General features: G+C 42.6%; 1 long non-coding RNA gene across 3 annotated transcripts in view; it reads right to left on the reverse strand.

The window, feature by feature from the left end:
- Window positions 1-20,437, reverse strand: part of LOC309619402 — a 576,205-nt gene that overhangs the window by 45,168 nt on the left and 510,600 nt on the right. Inside the window, exons 6-7 of one of the 3 annotated variants that reach the window (XR_014238931.1) lie at window positions 6,309-20,347; window positions 5,910-6,221 (exon numbers count right to left, since the gene is read on the reverse strand). This is a non-coding gene — a long non-coding RNA (uncharacterized lncRNA). Of the gene's footprint in view, window positions 1-5,909; window positions 20,348-20,437 lie in introns of those variants that run through there. The other 2 variants (XR_014238930.1, XR_014238932.1) reach the window with 2 other exon arrangements.

Below are 20,437 nucleotides of genomic sequence, written 5' to 3' on the forward strand. Positions count from 1 at the left end.
AGGGCATGCTTATGGATGCATAGTCCAACCCATCTAACCAGGACCTCAGACAAGCTAGACTCAAAGTCCTCGTCTGGCACACACCGTAGTCACCTTCGAGAAGGAAGGCAATGATGACTTCATTCACTCAGACAGAAAAGGGGACCAATGGGACTTGTAGTGCACAGAATTGGATGAATTTGAATGCTTGGTTCATGTACTCTTCCATGTTGGTTCTTGAATGATCTACTTTTATGTGTCTAGCTAATTCTTTAAGCAGTATTCTTAACAAGGTGGTAAGTACCCAGAACTGGTCGTTCAAAACAAAATCTCAGACGCTAATCTACACAAGGACACTCCCCTCACCCTCAGTCACTGTCATCCAAAGTGCTGTGCTTCTCAAGGCCTTGAGTTTCTTTTGATAGTTTTACTGCATGTACTGTATTCATGAAAATATTTTTTAAATTTTAGTTATTTTTAACATTATAAAAATGGTATTCTCTGATGACTGAGATTTTCTTCAAAATAATAAAGGAGGAAAATAATAATAATAATAATAATAAAGGAGGGCCGAAGCATATAGATGAAGCAAGATCAGCCAAGATGGAAGCTGAGTGGTGGGTACATAGAGAAAATTATAGTATTTAAAATTCTCCATATAAAAATTTCTCAAGTTATCAGGCTATATATAATACTTTGGGACTTTTTTAAACTAAGTATTTTATTGTTAAGAATCATTCATATCGTTACTTATTTTGATTTCTGTATGATGTTCCCGATTGTAAGTAGATCACAGTGTATTTGAAGTATTTTTGAATACAAGAATTGAAGCAAAAGATTTTAATTCACCTAAAAATCCAAAGCAAAAAATATTTTCCTTTTTCCCCCCGACTTTAGTTACCCTGATTTTTTCCACTCTTCTCCCCAGTTCTGTCCCCCTCCCAGATCTCCTCTACCACCTCTCAGTGTTCCATGAAGTGGATCCAGCTCACAGTGATCTCTGATCAGAACCTTGATGTTTCAACTTGACTCCAATTGGATTGGTTCTTAGTTACCATACAGAGCTTGGCTTCTTGGAGGTGTTACCTCCAGGTACCTTCTGCCTTCCCTGCCTCAGGCAGTGGAGGACCCAGAAGAGCTCTAAGGGAGGGTTGGGAGGGTGTTCTCAAATCTCTGCAGTAGCATTGACCCTTCTGCTACAAATAGCCTCACTCTTCCAAGACCCACCTCTGAGGGCTCCCTTCCCAGGAGCTGGGCCCCAGTCGGACCTAAACTTTCAGTCTTTCATGCAAAGACCGGTCTAAAGAAAATCCAGAGAAAACAGAATATGTCTCTCTCTCTCTTTTGCCCTACTCAATGACTTTTCCATCCTTTTAAATATTCATCCACGGAACATAGAACACCACTTTCAAATGCGCTTCTAGGCTGCCCTCAGACTGGCTCGCATAGAGACTTAGCAACAACCTTCTTTCCAGGGCATCACGCTTGTTGCATGTGACCCAAAATGCTAATCATTTCCTTCATTCACCAAATATTTATTGGCTGCCTATTATGTGCCAGGCACCACAACAGGCTTTGCGTGTACAGTGGCAAAGAGGATGCAGTCTCTGCTCCAAGATCTCCCCATTCGGTAGGGGACACAGAGAAGTACATGAGCAAATGTAACAGAGGCACTTGCCAAGTCAGGGCAACATTATGACCTCCATGGGCCCTAATACTTTTGTCTTCATTGGACCCTTCCCCTATAAAAATATTAAAATTATATGCAAAAGTTCTATGCTAATATTACATATTAAAACATTTCTTCTAATTTTAAAAGAACATTTTTATGGGCTTCCCTGGTGGCGCAGTGGTTAAGAATCGCCTGCCATTGCAGGGGACACGGGTTCGAGCCCTGGTCTGGGAAGATCCCACATGCCGCGGAGCAACTAAGCCCGTGCGCCGCAACTACTAGAGAGCTCTAGAGCCCGTGCTCTGCAACAAGAGAAGCCACTGCAATGAGAAGCCCGCGCACCGCAGTGAAGAGTAGCCCCCGCACCGCAGTGAAGAGTAGCCCCCGCTTGCTGCAACTAGAGAAAGCCCGGGAGTAGCAACAAAGACCCAACACAGCCGAAAATAAATAAAAATAAAATAAATAAATTTATTAAATAAATAAATAATAAAAGAACATTTTTTAAAAATTTTATTTATTTATTTATGGCTGTGTCGGGTCTTCGTTTCTGTGCGAGGGCTTTCTCTAGTTGCGGCGAGCGGGGGCCACTCTTCATTGCGGTGTGCAGGCCTCTCACTATCGCGGCCTCTCTTGTTACAGAGCACAGGCTCCAGACGCGCAGGCTCAGTAATTGTGGCTCACGGGCCTAGCTGCTCTGCGGCATGTGGGATCTTCCCAGGCCAGGGCTCGAACCCGTGTCCCCCGCATTGGCAGGCAGACTCTCAACCACTGCGCCATCAGGGAAGCCCCCTAAAAGAACATTTTTATGAGCTCTTAAAAGTATCATGAGTCCTAGACTATCTATCTACTGTGCTTAATGGGAGACATTGGCCTTGCCTGCCATATATATCATCTCTATTTTAGGATAACTCAGCCCCACCTCTTTATTCCTTCTATCCCTTTCTGAGAACAAGGATCTCCCATATGATGGTAATCCTACATTTGGTTTCCATCCACTGAAACTTTATATATTTGCAAAGAGTAGCGATGAAATCACATTCAAATGAATTTTTTTTTAATTTATTTTATTTTTTATTTATTTTATTTATTTGGTTGTACCAGGTCTTAGTTGCAACAGGCAGACTCCTTAGTTGCAGCACATGGGCTCCTTAGTTGTGGCATGCGAACTCTTAGTTGTGGCATGCATGTGGGATCTAGTTCCCTGAGCAGGGATCAGGGAACCTGGGCCCCCTGCACTGGGAGCATGGAGTCTTAACCACTGTGCCACCAGGGAAGTCCCTGAATGTCTTTTTAATTTATCATGATGGCAGCCACTTATATGTCTATCAAACAGTAACAATAGCTAAAGTGTGTTGACTCCTAAGTATGTGACACTAGCCCATACTAAACAATAGCTAAAGTGTGTTGACTCCTAAGTATGTGACACTAGCCCATACTAAACAATAGCTAAAGTGTGTTGACTCCTAAGTATGTGACACTAGTCCACATTTTGCAGAAATGAAGAAACGGAAGCACTCAGAAGTGAAATAACTTGTTCGGGGCCATATGACCAGTAAGAGGCGTAGCCAAGATTCAAACCTGTAAGGCTCCAGGGCCTTAACCACTATGTTAGTTGACCTAGGACACAACTGTATGAGACATATCATCCAGGCTATTTTCTACCCAATTTCTCATCCTTTACAAAACTGCAGACTGCCAGGAGCCCACAGTGCACAGGCTGGGAACCTATACTTAGGGCAAAAGTTCTAACTCTTTTTATAGCATTAAGCTGCCACTGGGACTCATTTACTACCTGAAATGTTTCTGTTTCAGGGAGCCTATTATGAAAATACAGGAGCCATGCTTCCCCCCGTGGGCCCTAGAGCTCTCTCCTGTAGCTGTCCACGGGCTAACTGAATGAGAAGCTGTGATTCCCTCCTTCCCAGTCCTCTGTACCTGCTAAAATAATTTAAAATATTTAAGTCCCCTGAACCTTTGTCCATATTCTTGAGCACTGAATTACAACAAATACTCCCCTGGGTTGTGTCCTCACCAACAATGTAGATTTACAGAAAAGGAATTTAGGTAAAAAAGATGATGTCTTAAATTCTAGGCCCACAGTGCCAGAACAATCCTTGTTTGCCAAGTAGAAATTTATGTAATCATAAGACTAAAGACACTTCTTATTTCCAAAATGTTACTGCAACCAGCATAATAGTTCTCCCTAAGTAGGTGCCAAAAGACTTTTTCCTGAGTCCTCCGAAGTGTTTTAAGTTGATAGAAAATTATCTTCTTGAAATTATACAGTCAGCTCCAGAACTATAGTTGTACAGCATGGGAAAGGAAGACAGGAAGGAAACATTTCAACTGAGATGTACATCATGGAGGAAGAAAAGACATAACATCCTGACACATATACACCATTTTCTGGTCCAGAAATATTATTTCCTTAACAAGAACTTCATTAGAGTATCAAAAGCAATGATAAAAAAATTATGATTTTTTTTTTCTGTCTGGAGGGACAAAGCTTGAAAGTTTGTCATATTTTTCATTCATACAGCTTAGGGCCAACAAACACGCTGTGACTGGATAATATCATGAACAATGAATGGAGGAAAATATGTGAAAGATGACCCAGAATAGTCCCTCCACAGTGGCATCTGGGTAACCAGTAACAAGCTGACAGATAAAAGATCATGTGACCATCTCATACAACATGGTCTCCTTTCTTTAAAAGACCCAAAAAGTTATGTGTTTTTTATTTTTATTTTATTTTTTTAATAAATGTATTTATTTATTTATTTATTTATTTTGGCTGTGTTGGGTCTTCGTTGCTGCTTGTGGGCTTTCTCTAGTTGCGGTGAGCAGGAGCTACTCTTCATTGCAGTGCTCAGGCTTCCCATTGCGGTGGCTTCTCTTGTTGCGGAGCACGGGCTCTAGGCTCACGGGCTTCAGTAGTTGTGGCACGTGGGCTCAGAAGTTGTGACTCGTGGGCTCTAGAGTGTAGGCTCAGTAGCTGTGACACATGGGCTTAGTTGCTCCGCGGCATGTGGGACCTTCCCGGACCAGGGATAGAACCAACGTCCCCTGCATTGGCAGGCGGATTCTTAACCACTGCGCCACCAGGGAAGTCCCAAAAAGTTATGTGTTTTTTAAACTAAGTTTAAATTCCATGGAAGTCTATCCCTAAGTCACTGGATTCTGGATAAAGAAGTGTCTGATCACTTAGTCTGAGGTCCTGGGATGGGATTCCAGGCTCGGGCAGTCTTCGGTCAGGGCACGTGGATAAGTGGATTTTCGCCTTTCAACACATAACTGTAACCTGATGCACTGTCTGAGTTTATTTTCAATCACATACACAAGGGCTTACTGTGTATAATAAGCTGTCCTCCAAACCCATTTCCAGGAAAAGATTCTCTGTGTGTGTCGCCCTGCATCACTTCCTGGGCTACACAGTGACTATGAGGACGTCAGGACCCAGGGCCAAGTGTCAAGCGCCAATAATGGGGCAGGTGTGGGGGGGTGACATTTCCGGTCCTTGTTACTGTTTGTTTTAGTGTCCCGTCCAGTCTGGTCTCAGATGCATCTTAGATGCATTACTCAGAATTTTCAGGCTTACTTCTACTTTCTCACCTGGAATGAAAACCAACACACATTTCACTGAGCCATCCTTACTTGTTAGAAAAGGAGGGAAGAAGAGAAAATTCTGTCTCACAGGTCAGGTTTCTATCTCAAGGTGGGAAAACTTGGTAATTTATACTTAAAAGTAAACAAGCTACACCCACATTCAGCTTATGTGGTGTGTAAACATAAAATGGGCGATTCTAATTTTATTCCTGGTTCTGTGTTCACATTCTGAGTCAACTCTTATCTTTATTTTGAAGCAAATGAAGGCAGGCCCCCAATTCCACCTGAGACCCTGTAATTCCACTGGGCTTTTCAGAAGCATTAGGGTCAACACAGGGACATGAATTTGAACAAACTCTAGCTATATGACTCCAACTAAAATGTGAGGCAGAGAACAGCTCTGAGATTCATGGATGTCAATTTACTTTGAGGAGAAGCTGGATAAAACTTTGAGTTTGGTCTCAAAATAGCCTGGACAATTTTAGTTTTCTGACAGCATTTGGTGGCAAGCCTGTTAAAGAACACCATCTTGAAATTTCCCATTTGTGTGCTGTAGATAGCAGATCATCTGGACACACCCAGAGCTTCAAAAGCATTAATCACCAAAGCACACCTGGCATGGAACAGAGCTACAAGGAGAGAAGGAGATAGAATTTTTATTTATTTATTTTATTTATTTATCTTTGGCTGTGTTGGGTCTTCGTTGCTGCGCATGGGCTTTCTCTAGTTGCAGTGAGCGGGGGCTACTCTTCATTGCGGTGCGCGGGCTTCTCACTGCGGTGGCTTCTCCCGTTGCAGAACATGGGCTCTAGGCGCACGGGCTTCAGTAGTTGTGGCTCGTGGGCTCTAGGGTGCAGGCTCAGTAGTTGTGGCGCAGGGGCTTAGTTGCTCCACAGCATGTGGGATCTTCCCGGGCCAGGGATTGAACCCTTGTGTCCTGCATTGGCAGGCGGATTCCCAACCACTGTGCCACCAGGGAAGCCCGGAGATAGAATTTTAGATGGACCTCATACCTTGTTTTTTGTGCCGCTTTGATGAGGTAACAACTTACCTCATTGCTAAGCCAGAGAGGCCTTAGGGTACAGCGGTTAAGACATGGATGGTGGAGTTACGAAGACTTGATTCTGAATCCCAGCTCTGCCATGTACTGGCTGTGTGAACACTGACAGGTTCCTTAACTTCTCTCAGCCTTAGCTTTCTAACGAGACAAAGTACGTCAGGACTAACATAGTATCTGCACATCTGGGGGCTCAGGGCTCTTCCCTTCTTCCTCTTTCCTTTTCACTGAGTATTAATAAGGATGATATGTATGAAAGTACTCAGCATGTAGTCAATTCCCACAAACTATCAGTGTGTCTTTATCACCCAATGACGTAGGACTTAAAATTATTATTTCATTATTACTATTTGAAAAAGGCCATTTTAAAAGTTGCTGTTTCTGATTCTAGCTATCAAATCACTTTGACATAGGCAATTTTGTTCTGGGCTGAGCTATATGAGAGGTTCAGTTGATGTAAGGCTAGTGCTCTCCCAGGGTTCACATGGAAGGGTTGTAAGAGGGTATTCCCTGACCTGACAAAGTCTTAGTGCTTGACTGCTATTGGCAATGGCATTAGACAGTGCACTCCTTTAAGTACCAATCTTGTATTTATAATGGGATTTGGAGGATTCTTTGGAGGTTGAAGAGAAACAAGACTCAAAGTCCTTGTTTTAGATACTCCAAGTTATTAGAACATCTCTGAAATATGGAAATGTTTTAAATTGAATTAACTTGGCAAGATAAGTCATTAGGGTGGGGCTCAAGGGGAAACTCACCATCAGGTACATTCAAGTGCCTTCAGTTCAAGAACAGGATCAAGATGGTCCAAGAGTAGAGCTAGTCTGGCACTGATATTGTCCTTTCCTGATTCAGTCATCTTCATACAGTGTCCATGCCCAGTGGAAAATAGCTGAGGATGTGAGAAAGAGGACTGATCACAAAGACTTCCCCTGCTGGAACCCCACTTGCCATGGCACGGAGCCTCATAGCTGAGCAGAACATGGCACTCTAAGGAGAAGCACTCTGCCCTGCTGACCTCCCTGACCCCAGATGATTGGTGGCGGCAGCCTTTCTGCTTGCACTAGACCGATGCACTAATGCTTTCAGTAGAGACACAGCAAGAGCTGTCATCATCTTCCCTGAGTGAATGTGGACTTGGGTCCTTTGTGGACTTGGGTTCTTAGTCTCCTCATGAGCAATGGCCAGGAAAGAAAGTATAGACTTCTCTTCTCAGTGAGCACAGGGGATTAAAGTTATTATAAATTGAACTTTCAAAGAAATGCGAGGTTATTTCATATTCCAAACTGATGAAGCAGGATATATTAGTGACGCCTAGGTGCATTTGAGTTGGCAGTCTTCATAACATCTGTTTCCAAGTCCTTCTGCAAATTCTTAAACTCAAGAATTTGTGAAAATTGAAAATCGCCAGGAGCTCACATCTTAGAATGAGTTACACCTCTTTACCTTACTGCCTTCCAGTCCAGATTTCCAAACGAGGACTGTGCTGAAATGGAGGTTAGGGCCGCAGGTAGGTTAACTTATCTTTTGAGCTGGATAAGTCATTTCCCTTTGGTGACTAATTTACAACCCCTTCCTCCCACTAGTTTGACCTTTGGCCAATTTCAATTAATTATAGAAACTTGTAATGTTTGAGGTTCCTGGTCTTAGAGACAGAAATGACATTGCATTGGAGTGATCCTGTGTCTTATCATTCTTACGGAAAGATCCAAACAAGCTCATTAGAAACAAATGTGGTAGATATTCTTGTGATGGTACCAGGAACAAGCCAAGAACAGGAACCTTCATCCCAGCTTTGTTTAATACAGGCTCAAAGATACTATCTAAATTGATTGGTTGTATAGCAAATTTGTCAGGTTGTGTATAACTTTAAATAAATGGCGTGACACAGGGAAAAACCTTTCTCCTTGTGTAAAGATATGGTCATAGAATTGGCAATTTTATAATCTGACCCATACAGCATTTTTTACCTGATAATTCAAAGCAATTCTCAGCATCAATACTGACTTTCATTATACTATCAGTGGGTGGGGAAAGTACCAAACATTTGCTCACCAGTTGTGTACCTTAGCTTCCAGCATCAGCTGTGAGAAAAAAAAATGGAAGGGAGATAGCAGAGCCTGAATTTAGACTCCTATCTCTCAATCCGTCATTCCCACCAGCATCCTTACATCAGTCTTGCTGGGCAGTTGAATGGATGTGATGTAGGGGAGGGTGTGTACTCTTGTGACATGTTTTCCTGGTTCTTAGAATTTGGCTTGGGGTGGGGCTTCAGTTCCAAGGGACACCTTCTTTCTGTGGGCCTGAGAAGCTGCAGCAGGATCAAGCTCTCTAGTCTGCTGGGCTTGCCCATTAGGAAGGAACTCCCAGTGTGACCACAATGCCATTAAGATATTGGACATTCTCCTATTCACCTATTAAAAAGTCTTGGGTCTCACACTTCCTAGATGCCCATTTACTAAGTTCTTTAGGGGATTTAGGTCAGACACACAGACCTTAGCAATCCTCTAAACCAAACCCCCTGTTTTACTGACAAATGAACTAGCCCAATGTCACACAGATGGTGAATGGCAGGTCCATGACCAAGATGGTTTTATGTTCCTTCTATCATCCTACTCTTCCCTATGTAAAGACAGATAAGATATGACTTTTGTCCTGGAGGGGTTCACAATAATGGAGGGGAAATGAGACTTCATGCAAACGAACAATGAATATCCCGGCAGGAGAATATGATAGAGAGGGGCAGAGAATTAACAATGCTCAGCACCTGCAACGTACAAAGGGTTTCATTGCACATTTTCTCACACAGTCTTCACATCAAACTTATGAGGAATACATAATCATCCCATTTTATTGATAAGGGAACTGAGGCTCAGAGGTTCTGCAATTCTTTATTGGCACGTGCATGGAACCGTGATCCATCTGTAGACCTACAGCTCTGGAGCCTCAGAGTCCGTGGACTCCCAAAGAGGAGTGGTCCAGTCGGAGAAGGCTGCTCAGAGAGGCGAGGCTGTTGGTTTATTGCACTTGCTTAGGCGCAGAGAAGCTTCAGCAGATGGAGGAAACACAGATGGCCTCCCCACGATTGCGTCACCACCCAGACAGGTTGGAACCAGTTACACACCCACTGCTCTGCAGTCTCCAATGTAAATTGCCTAGAATATCAAGCCTGCCGAAGAGAAAATTTGCATCTTAAACCTGCAGCGGCCTCATTTACAGATGAGCTATTTTGGGCAAGGAGTTACACAATCTATAATGGGGAGTTCCCGAGGATGTAGACGACCCTGATGTCCCTTTTCTGAGTTGTATCATTTCATGATGAATCAGCACAGCCATCAGTAAAGGGGCAAGTGATGGGTAGTTGGACACAGCTATATACAAGTGCCAAGGGAGAGTCAGGCTGAGCAGGGTGAAGACAGGGAGGCTGGCATGCATGTGCCAAGTTTAAGGAGGAGGAATATCCTGAGCGATGAATTTGAAGGATGTGCTTGGCAGAGAGCAGGGAAAAGCACTTGAGGGAAGGTTTTGAAATGAGAGAAGGAAATCCCATGTTTAGTTGGGACAGAGAACACAAAACAGAGCATGGGAGCTGGAGATGAGGCAGTTTGGTAAGGAGTATACGTTGGGAAGTTGAGAAATTTATAAATTCAACCACATTACCCTTGATCCCCTGCACACAGAACCTTCAAACCTCCTCAAGGACCCCCTTTCTCTTTGAATACCTTTGCATATGATGCCTCTGACACTGTCATATTTCCTTTATACATGGGGTCCTGAGTTAGTGGGGGTAAGTCAGGCCTGAGATTTTATCATCCCCTTTCCCTAATCGAAGAAGAGGTTCAAAGCAACACATCAACTAGACTCAAATAAAACCTGAATTTGAATTTTATGAAGGAGCTTCAGAACACACAGACTGTCAATGCAAATGTGCCCAGGAAATTAAGCTGTGAACTCTCAGTGGGCAGAATTGCTCTGTGAGGAAGCTCCATGAGATATATGTTGGATGGGATCCCACATCTCCTGAACTCCTGGTGGCTGTAAAGGTGCAAACCGGAACTGGTGTTTAAAGCAAAGTCTCTCATGCAGGAAAAAAGTGAAAATACTCTTCCTGAGGAAGCTCTGAGCAAAGGGAGTGACCCAGAGGCAGGTGCTTCAGACTGAGATGGTAAATATCCTGTTGAACAACATAAGAGACTTGGAACAGGTCAGTGGGTTCATTTCGGAAAAAAAATAATGTTTGTTGTGTGCTTTTCCTTTTTTCTGACTTCTTCTTCTGGTAGAGAGAGAGAGGAGGCCAGAAGCCTTGATCCCTGGGGAATGAGCAGGGTCATCAGGGGAATAAACAGTGGTGCAGGCTGTGTCCTGCACGGACGTGCCCGGGTAAGGGGACAACTGGGGGGCAGAAACCCAATTTCTCCCATTAAATGTAAGGTCCATGAAGGGTATGGCCTTGAGATCTTGGTGTCTTCCATATCTCTCGTATCTAGAACAGTCCTTGACACATAGAAGTTGCTCAAGAGTATTTGTTAATTGAATGAATAAGGAAATAAAGTGGTCTCAGCAATATGGTGTCAGGCTGGAGGAGCAGGAAGTAATGGCCAGGAGGCCACACCCCCGCGAGGAGGCAAGGCCACCACTGAGGCATTCACATTTGGTATCTAGGGTTAGATTTCCCCTGCCCGCAGTTAGGAGACCTGGCCTGGGTGGAGAAGCCAGAAGCAGGGGCTCACGATGAGGGATGGGAAGGCTGGCAGACACTGCTGGGGGCTCAGCTGCCATGCTCCCCTTTTTCCTTACCAACCCCATTCATATTTTGTTTCTTCAGGTGGGAATGCACCTCACTGAAACCCTTGCTTTCCCAGGCTTCAGGGAAAATACTGCCACTCATGTTGGGCCATTGAGACATACTTAAAAGTCTGCGGGGGATTTCTGGGAAAGTTTTGCTTTCCTGCTTCAGGTGTTGCCCTTAATTCTTTGTCCTTTCCTCTTTCTGCTGAGAGCAAAGACCTGAGCTTGGAAAAGGGACAGCCATCTTGTGACCATTAAGCAACAAGAATAAGGCAAGAGCCTTGTGTTAAGGACAGAGGAAAGAAATACTGAAGGGGCCTGGAACTTCAAAGACTTGAAGTGTGAGAAAGACATCTCTCCTTCTGTTTGTCTAAACCACAGCAGTTAAGTTCTGGTTACAGGCAGGCATACCCAATTCCTAACTAAGACAATAAGCAACCACCAGGAATGTAAGCCATCTAGGAATGTTTAGAAATACTTGAGGAAGAGACAGGACTGTTGTATCCAAGATGGAGACTTGGAATAAGACTGATGGCCATTCAAGGACCTAGTGACTCCTCATGACGCTGGGAGACTTGGGTTACAAAATAAAGAATTTTCCAACAGTGAAGCTTTAGGAGTTACTGAAATACACTCTACAGACCGTCTGTGGACTCTAAAATATGTGCTTTTGGGATTTCCATTCTGACAAGAGCAGAAATGATGTCCTAGTTGAGCAATGTCTGAAAGAACCATTTGCCCAGAACTTCATCAAGCTTGAGCTGGTACAAACCAGTTTGAGAACTTCACATTCTTTCTGTTGCCCAATGCCACTGAGTTGAAATGAACCAATTTATCTTGAATGGGTGCTGTAAATTTGAGCTCTAAACGACTGGTTGGTAATTTTAGTGTCCGTGATCGTACCCTATGATTGTAAGGAGGAACAGTTGATATGATCACTGTCATCAACATAACAACCTCATTTCACATGCTAACACCTTGAGTTTGTAACATTATTGGTAACTATGCTACACATCTATTCTGCTTTTCACAATACTGGTGTGAATTAGTGTCCTGAAGAGCTGTTGGCTCTTTGAAGTCTATTTGGAGACTTTTTCTGCCCTTAGCGTCCTAGAAACAACAGGGAGGTGTGGATTGGTAGGTATATTTTTAGTTGGGTTACTTCAGCCCCAAACAGGGAATGCTTCAGGCAGTAAGTAGCGAGGTACATCTGATTAGGACTCATAAACCTTGTTTAGGACTACTCATATAGCTAAGTAGCTAAGTGGCATGTCTACAGGTGTGTGTGTGTTTTGGTGGATGCCCTTAGGTGACCCACTTTCATACGAAAAAATCATATGTAATTGTGGCAGGCTACCATCTTTATTCTGTGGAGCTTCAAAATTTATTTTTCAAAAGGTTTTTCTCTTTTTCACCACAGGTCTGAGATGTAGTTAGATGTCCTATGCCAAATACCTTACTCACATGAGCAAACTGAAAGTCAGCTTCAGTATAAGTCCAGTTCTTGATTATTTTTGTAAAAGGGTCAGAAATTTATAAATTATATTCAGATTTGCAGAGGTAAACATAGAGTCTTCATCTTCTCTCTCAGATCTTACCTTATTCAGGAGCTCTTTGTTTTCACAGGTAGCAGAGAAAAGTTAAAGTTACCATTTCTGGGTCACTCTGTCTCTGCTGTTCCTTGAATGCTCTGGGCCTCTGACACCAGATGACCATTTGGATATTATTTCTGCTGCCCGTGCTTGTCTCTAGTGCGATGTAGCTTATCTCATTTGCACCTAGCACTTGAGGTAGAAGTTTGTGGTTTCTGCCATAGTCGCCTGACCTGAGGACTCTGCATCATGAAATAACCTCCCCATCTTACCTCTTGGACTTTGCTCTGTCCTTCTCTGGTTCAGTGGTCTATAGCACTTCTTGATTCTTTTACTGAAACACAGGAGGATTCTGGAGCTCCATCCTGGCCATGTAGGGGAGTTTGGGCCTTTCTAATTCTCACCCGGATGGTCCAGTGCTAGACTGAGAACAGGGAGCTCCCTTAAAGGGCTTTTGAATTCCCTCTATTTATCTTGAGATGTCTGGGCTATGTCAGCCTACTCTCAGGGTTTCTCAAACCTTTTTCCACCCAGAATTTTCATCCTGAAGGTGAAGTCACAATCCTCAATTCCATCTGGACTCTCTTTTTTTCTCCTCCTTCTTGGACTCCTCTCTCTGGAACCTGGTGGGTTTCCTTAATTTCCCTTTCAGTCAGGTGAAATTTTTTCTTACATCACATCTTCCTTCTTTCTTTTTCTAGGGCTCATAAGTAAAGCTCTGGAGTCCAAATCTACCAGGCTTGACTCCTGTTAAGTAAAGGGAAGCTTTACAATGTAGAAGGTTCTTTTCTTTCTCAAAAGCTTGGCTTTCAAGGTTACTGTCACACTATAGACTCAGAATGTCAGCTTTTCAACTCAGAGCTAAATGATAACTTCTGAGGAGTTTTAGTGTGTGCCCACCCTCTCTTTCCCTGTGGCAATCAACTGTAAAGGCCCAAGGAGTTTAGGGAAATGGGATTTGCCAGGGATTAATGTTTGAAGGGAAGAGGAAGAAAGACTAGTTTAATATTTAAAAAATATTCTCTACTGAGCTGATGGGAGAGCTAACTGTTGCCCGTCAACTATAGGCCAGGCACTGTGTTAAGTGCTTCTCATGCTTTCCTCCATTTCGTCCTCACAGCTCGCAAGGAGGTCTTTACTTATGAGGACACTAAAGCTTAGAGAGGTTATAGATCTTGCTGAAAATCACACAGCTAAACAGCAGTGGAGCCAGTATTTGAGCCCATGGGCTCTGCCTTGACAACTTGCAAGATTACTGACTTGTGACACTGTGTCATAGAGAGAACAGAGGGGGTGAAGATAAAGAAATCCACATCATGTCCAAGAGCATGCACCATAAATCTCATCACACCCTGCTAATTCCTGTTTTTCACTAAAACTTTCATGCCCCATGAAACATATCAGGCAAATCCAAATATTGCTCATTGGAAGACAAGAACTGGCTGATGGTTTGACAGGGGGAGATAGAAGGAGGAAGGCATAGAATGTTCACAAAATTCCAATTGCTGGGAAACAAACTTGCTGGTAAGTTCATTAAGCTTTCACCCACATAACTCTGAAGATGATTTTAATGAGCCATTTATTGGAAGTTTGTTAGGGGCCTGTATTTTGGGTGCTATATTTTTATTGGCTTCCTTTTTATAAAAAGGCAAAACCAAAGTACATAGTGTTCAGATGACTTTCTTAAAATGGGAGGCCATCTGAGTCACAGAAGTGAAGTTAAATTCTCTAAGCTTCCGGTCCCATAATATCTTTCTCTAAATACACTTTTGTCCTGCAGCTTCACTTTTTCAAGATCATAGGATGACTCTCTAGGAAGAAGAAAATCCATCTGACCTGCCTACACGACAATGAGGCAACCTCCTTGGAACCCGTTTCTTTTCACACTCCAAAGAAATCATGTTTCAAACAACAGAGGTGGCAGGAGTTTGGGGAAAAAAGTGGAAGTTTAATGTTATTTTAAATATCCAGAGAGCAGTGTTTCTTAATGTCCAGATCAGTAGTGTGAGCCCACATTTTAATATTGTCATGCTTTCTCATTCAGACTGGCTATATCTTAGTGTGCACCATGAGAAGGAAAGACAAGCAAGTCATCAAACTTGTCTAAAGATAAATGACAAAATGTTCCAGAAAAACAATGAAAACCATTCAGATCAATAGTTGTTCTTAGATGACTTAAGAGGGGTTCTTTTATATAATCAAAGTTGGTAAAAAGAGATGGAATGAAGACTCCAAACGGAAACAAAGAAGGGGAACTAGAAGAGAAAAACAGAGCAAGAATATTACACACGGAAACAAGAGGAGTTTAAAATACATAAAGTAGAGGAAGACAACAGAGCCAACAGACCTGTTGAGAGAGAACTCAATAACTTTTTTTAAGAAGTGGGAAAGATGGCTTGAGAAATGAAACGACTTCTTTGTCTCAGTGTGTGAAGCCGGATAAGTGGGGACAGATGCCAGAAACAGGCACACTTCCCAAAGGAGGAAGAAATAGAAAATTGGTTTCCTGCCAGAACAGGTGGCGTGTTGACATGTACACATCTGACAGGCAGGTTTCTGAAGCTCTCCAAGGGGGCTGAGCAGGCCAGCCCGAGGCTGTCTCTAAGACTTCAGGGAAAGGCACCACGGGGGAGCCCCAGTGATACGGTTTCAGATGTGTTTGGACGCAGGAGAAATAGCAGTGGTGGGTAAGGAAAGTCGTGGAGCAGCCTGCTATGAAGCACAAGGCTGAAGGCTGGCCTACACTCTCTCAGAGCTCACCGCCTGATATTTTTAAACATCCATTATAGGACGAGAGCCAAATGTCTGGTTAATTTCAGGAGCAGGCAGACATTAACTCTCTAAAGTCCCTTTGACCTTCTCAAATGCTGTGAGGACTTTGTTTTCCTTTCTTTTTTCTTTTTTGCTGGTGGTGGTAATAGTAGGGATTGAGTGGGAGGGGGGGTCTAAGACTGGGAAAGCATATGGGTGTTGGGGGTGAAAGGCTGATATTCAGTTTTCCTACAGAGTTTGGAATCTTCTTTTGTTTGAATAACTGGCTTATAATATGACCAGTGATTGGGACTCTGTAAATGGCACACTTACCCAATCATAAAAAATATTTAAATAATAATCTGGGGCTAGACCTGGGGTGAAGCTATCAAATGAAATAGTGATACCTTGAGAATAATGTTTCTCACCCTACTATATTGGGCAGTAGAATTGTGGTTACATGCATGGGCTCAGGGATAAAACTACTTGTTTTTGTAACCCCACTCTACTCACTGACTGTGTGATATTGTGTAGTGAACCTTTGAGCCTTCATTCCCTCGTCTATAAAGCGGGGATGATCACAGTATCTATCTGGGGCAGAAACACTGTGGTATGTTTACCACATGGTTTCTTTTCCTTGCTGGGAACAAAGGAAAATCCCATTTCCTATTTTCTCCTTGCATCTGTGTGGGGCCCTGTGACTAATTCTGACCATTAGAATGTGGGCGCAAGTAGTTATGTCACTACTGGGATGACCCCTCAAACCTCCCACAGGATCTTCCATGCTCTTTCTCCTGTCTCGTTGTCTGCTGGCCAATTACAGAAGATCCAGGAGACGATTCTGAGGACCCCATAGCTGTTACTGCCTCTGCAAATCATGATGTGAAAAGCCGTCTGCCAACCATCCAACTGACTGTGACCTAAGCACAAAATAAATCTTCTATTGTATGAAGCCACTAAGATTTAGGGGATGCTTGTTACAGCAATTCATCAATTCTAACGCTATCTCAAATATTAGTCACTCCTGAATAAAACTATATCATAAGGTTATTGTAAAGATTAAATGAGTTACTATATATAGAAACTATTAGAAGAGTATCTGTTATATAAGCTCCCAATAAAAAATGTTTCACATATCATAATCAGTACAGAATTGACCAGTTGGTTATTAATTCTAGGAAATATTATACTTTGGTCCATTAATTCTAAGAAATGATATTTGCATTTTCTTAGCAAATTTGAGCACAGACTGGGCCACCTATCTGTCATAGTTGTTAACCTGGTTCTATGATATGCTTTCTATAATCACTTTGGGTCAGACTGGGCAAGGCGGTGTGTTTGAATGGTTGGAAATCTGCAAGAACCTCTAGGTATAAGGCATCCCGGCTCTTCAGAAGATACCTTTCCATAGCAACCTAAGATTCATACGGACAACAACATGGCTTCTAGATTCTGATCGGGAATCCTATAAAAGAAGTCACACCAACTGAATACTTGTGCTGAAGGGCTGTTAGGTTTATAAGTAGTATATGCACAGGGGGTAGCACAGAACATAGCCCAAGTGCATGCTTGGTATCTAGTAAATGGTAGTAATAGTAACAACAAATAAATAATAATTGTCACTATTGTTTGAGTACATCTCTTTTTTCTTAGAATTTCAAAAGTCTGTCTGTTGTGTACTTTCTACCTGGGGCTCTTGGGAAAGTCATTTTACATCCTGATGCAGCTGTGGCCTTGTTTGTTACATAGTGCCATCTTTTCTAACATTTCATTTACTTTTCCCCTACTGCAGTCAGAGGCCATTACTTGTCCTTATGCTTGCTCGACCTAATGAGGCAAATTGGTCTCTACCCTCTTTATAACATCCTTTACTTATTTGCAGACTCCACACTTGTGTATCATTGAATATCAGGCATTAGATATGCAATGTCACACAGAGATCTCAGCAATAATTAGGCATTTGGAGGTGATTTTTTTCCAAGAAACATTAGTCTCAACCCTAAAATTCCCTTTTCTTCAGTAGGTCCAGGTCAATAGATAAAGACCTTAATGTTCCTTTAATGTGGAGACGAGCAAATCTGGCTGCTTTTGGGTCTGGCAAACTCTATCTGGCTATTTATCAAGCATTATACGGCTGGCAACTCCGCAGATGTATTCTGCCAAACGCTTTGTATCCTTACCCTCTAAGTGTGTATGTATTTCAGAGAGAATTCAAACCTTGAATTTCTGATTTATTCATACTTAACTGATCAAAGTTGCCACATCTGTCTTAGTCAACACTTACCGGTTCTAACTTCTGTTTCTTTGACCCAGGAAACTTGAAAAGGTTGGCAGCAACCACCTCCCAGAGAAGAAACCAAACCAGTTGTCTGGGTCTGGGAAGCAGCTAGTTCACATCTGTCCTTCAGGCAATATTTACAATGATTTTTTCCCCTCTGAATTCTAAGGCATGTGTAAAGAAAAAGGTGTGCTTCCAAATCTCTCTTAGCTGATATCAACCTAAAATGAAAGGAGTCTCAGAACACCTCAATGGGAGAGGTGTGGGGGCAGCAATCTAGTTAGAAGGGTGTAGGTGTAGGAGTCTTATCTTGGAGCCCAATTACATACCATTTCACGTAAGTCTGAGAAAACATCAACTGTCCATATTTTTAAAAGGGCAGTGGTAATGGGGAGGGGAGGGGACTCTCGGTACTCCCTCCAAGCTACTCCTTAATACTGCTTCTGACCTGACAACACCACACTTTGGATCTAATATCTTGGGGCTGATGTTTCCAGAAGCAAAAGGAACCACTAAAATACTAGCTAGGCAAAGAGTGGCAATAAAAGGCAAATCTTTGCTAAAAGGATACGGACATCAAGCATGTCAAACTCACAGGCTGGTTACATGCCCAGGTTATTTTGCTGTGATCCATTATTTTTCCTGGCAACATTTTATAATATTGGCTCTCCTCCCAAAGATGACAGAGCATCATGTGAGTGTGCACAGAGGACTTCACTCTGCAAATATTCCAGGGACAGCAGTCTCCTAGAAAGGCAGGTTAAGAAATTCCATAGATTTATTTTGGCTGCTATTGTATAGTACAGGATGGAGTGATCTTACTGCAAAAAGATAGGAGGTAGCCTTGGACTGTCATAAAAACCAATAACTGTGCAGATGTTTGTCAGTTTACAAACCAGTTCAAATTCATATAAAAAAGATGTACTTCCCTCTCTACTTTCAGAGGAAACCCAAAAAGAACAAAGTTTACATTTATAAAAGTAAAATATTTAAGACATCTGCTTATCAGCAACCACTGAATTTTATTACATTAGTAGGTTATAACCTCCAAAGACAAACATCTTTCTTTAATAAAACCAAGTGTGGTGGGCAGACTCTAAGATGGCCCCCATGACTCCTGGTCCTGTATTTCTGGCATTCATGCCCTTAGGTATTCTGCTTCCTTGATGTATGGGCCCTAGATTTGCATCTAACCCAACAGAATATGGCAAAGGTGATGGCCTGTCACTTCCATGATTATGTTGTGTTATTTAAGATTCTGTCTTGTTAGCAGACTGACCCACATGGCAAGAGGCTGATAGGAGCCTCTAGAATGACTTCCAGCTGACAGATGGCAAGAAGCCAGGCACTCAGTCCTACAGCTGCAAGGAAATACATTCTCCCAACAACTTGAGTGACCTCAGAAGAAGGTTCTTCCCCAGTTAAGCCTCCAGATGAGACTGTAGCCCAGCAGATAGTCTGATTACAGCCTTCTGAGACCCTGAGCAGAGGACCCAGCTAAGCTGTGCCTGGCCCCCTGACTTACAGAATCTATGAGGCAATAAATAATACACCAAATGTTTATCACAAGGTTTCTGCTATTTATAGGTTTCATACTGAAATAATGAAAAAGAAAGCTGAGCTGTGTAGTCAACTGATGTTATTAAACGACACAGCGAACCACAACTCTGCTACTGCCACATTACCACCAAAGTAAAATGAGATAAACATTTTGTCAGGGGTATTCCTTCCCCCTCCTCCATTTTAGCATAGTTAGAAAAAAAACAAAAACCAAACATAGTCGATGATCTGTCCCTCAGGCATTTGGACACTGGGTCAGGGCCATGTTTTGAAGGAACAAATAGAACCAAATACACTAAAGCTTTCCTTACACTAGAGGTCACTAGTAGAATTTCCTTAAGGCCCCCATCCAAAAATATAAAATAATTAGGACAGCCCACATACCCACATACATTTGCATTTGCATCATCAGTTGACTGTGAATTGCAGTTAGGTTACATGCACTTTTCAAAATTCCATTATGCCCACAATGAAATTCATACTCCTTACTGTGACATTCGAGGCCGCAGAGTCTGGCGCAGCCTTCATCTCTGACCTCTGCACTAGCCTCTTTGTTCAGTATTTGTCCCACAATGACATTCTTTCTCTCCATCAAGCACACAAACCAAAGTCATGTCTACCTCTAGGGCTTCTGTCTGGAACACTCTCCAGAATTTCCATGGCTGACATCTCAGATTTTAGTCTCAAGCATCCTCTCCTTCAGCAAGGCCTTCCCCAATTTTCCCGAAGGCCCCTTTCCTGCCCAGTCGCTCTCTTCCACATTAATTTCTTTTATTTCCTTCAAGATATCAATACTATCTGAAATGACCTGTTTATGGATCCACGTGATGATTCTGTGTCTCTCACTAGAATATGACTGCTGTGTAGTACGTGCTCAGTAAGTATCAACTGAATACATACATGAAATACAAGTTGATTATTACACCAAGACTGTCAGTTCTTGATTTAGTTTTCTTCTTTGCCCCTTGCTCACCCTTCCACATGTCTGAAATCCCACAGCAGTTTTGCTGCTAACTCAGCCAGCATGTTTCACATACCTGTACACACAGCACAAAACAAGGTACCTGAAACGAAACAGAAGTTGGAGAAGATGTAGTTCTGCCCTTAAGGACTCTACAGATTAACTGGGTGGGAAGATGCAGCATACGTAAATC

This window comes from Balaenoptera borealis (genome assembly GCF_965194805.1).
Source record: "Balaenoptera borealis genome assembly, chromosome: 2".
Lineage (NCBI taxonomy): Eukaryota > Metazoa > Chordata > Mammalia > Artiodactyla > Balaenopteridae > Balaenoptera > Balaenoptera borealis.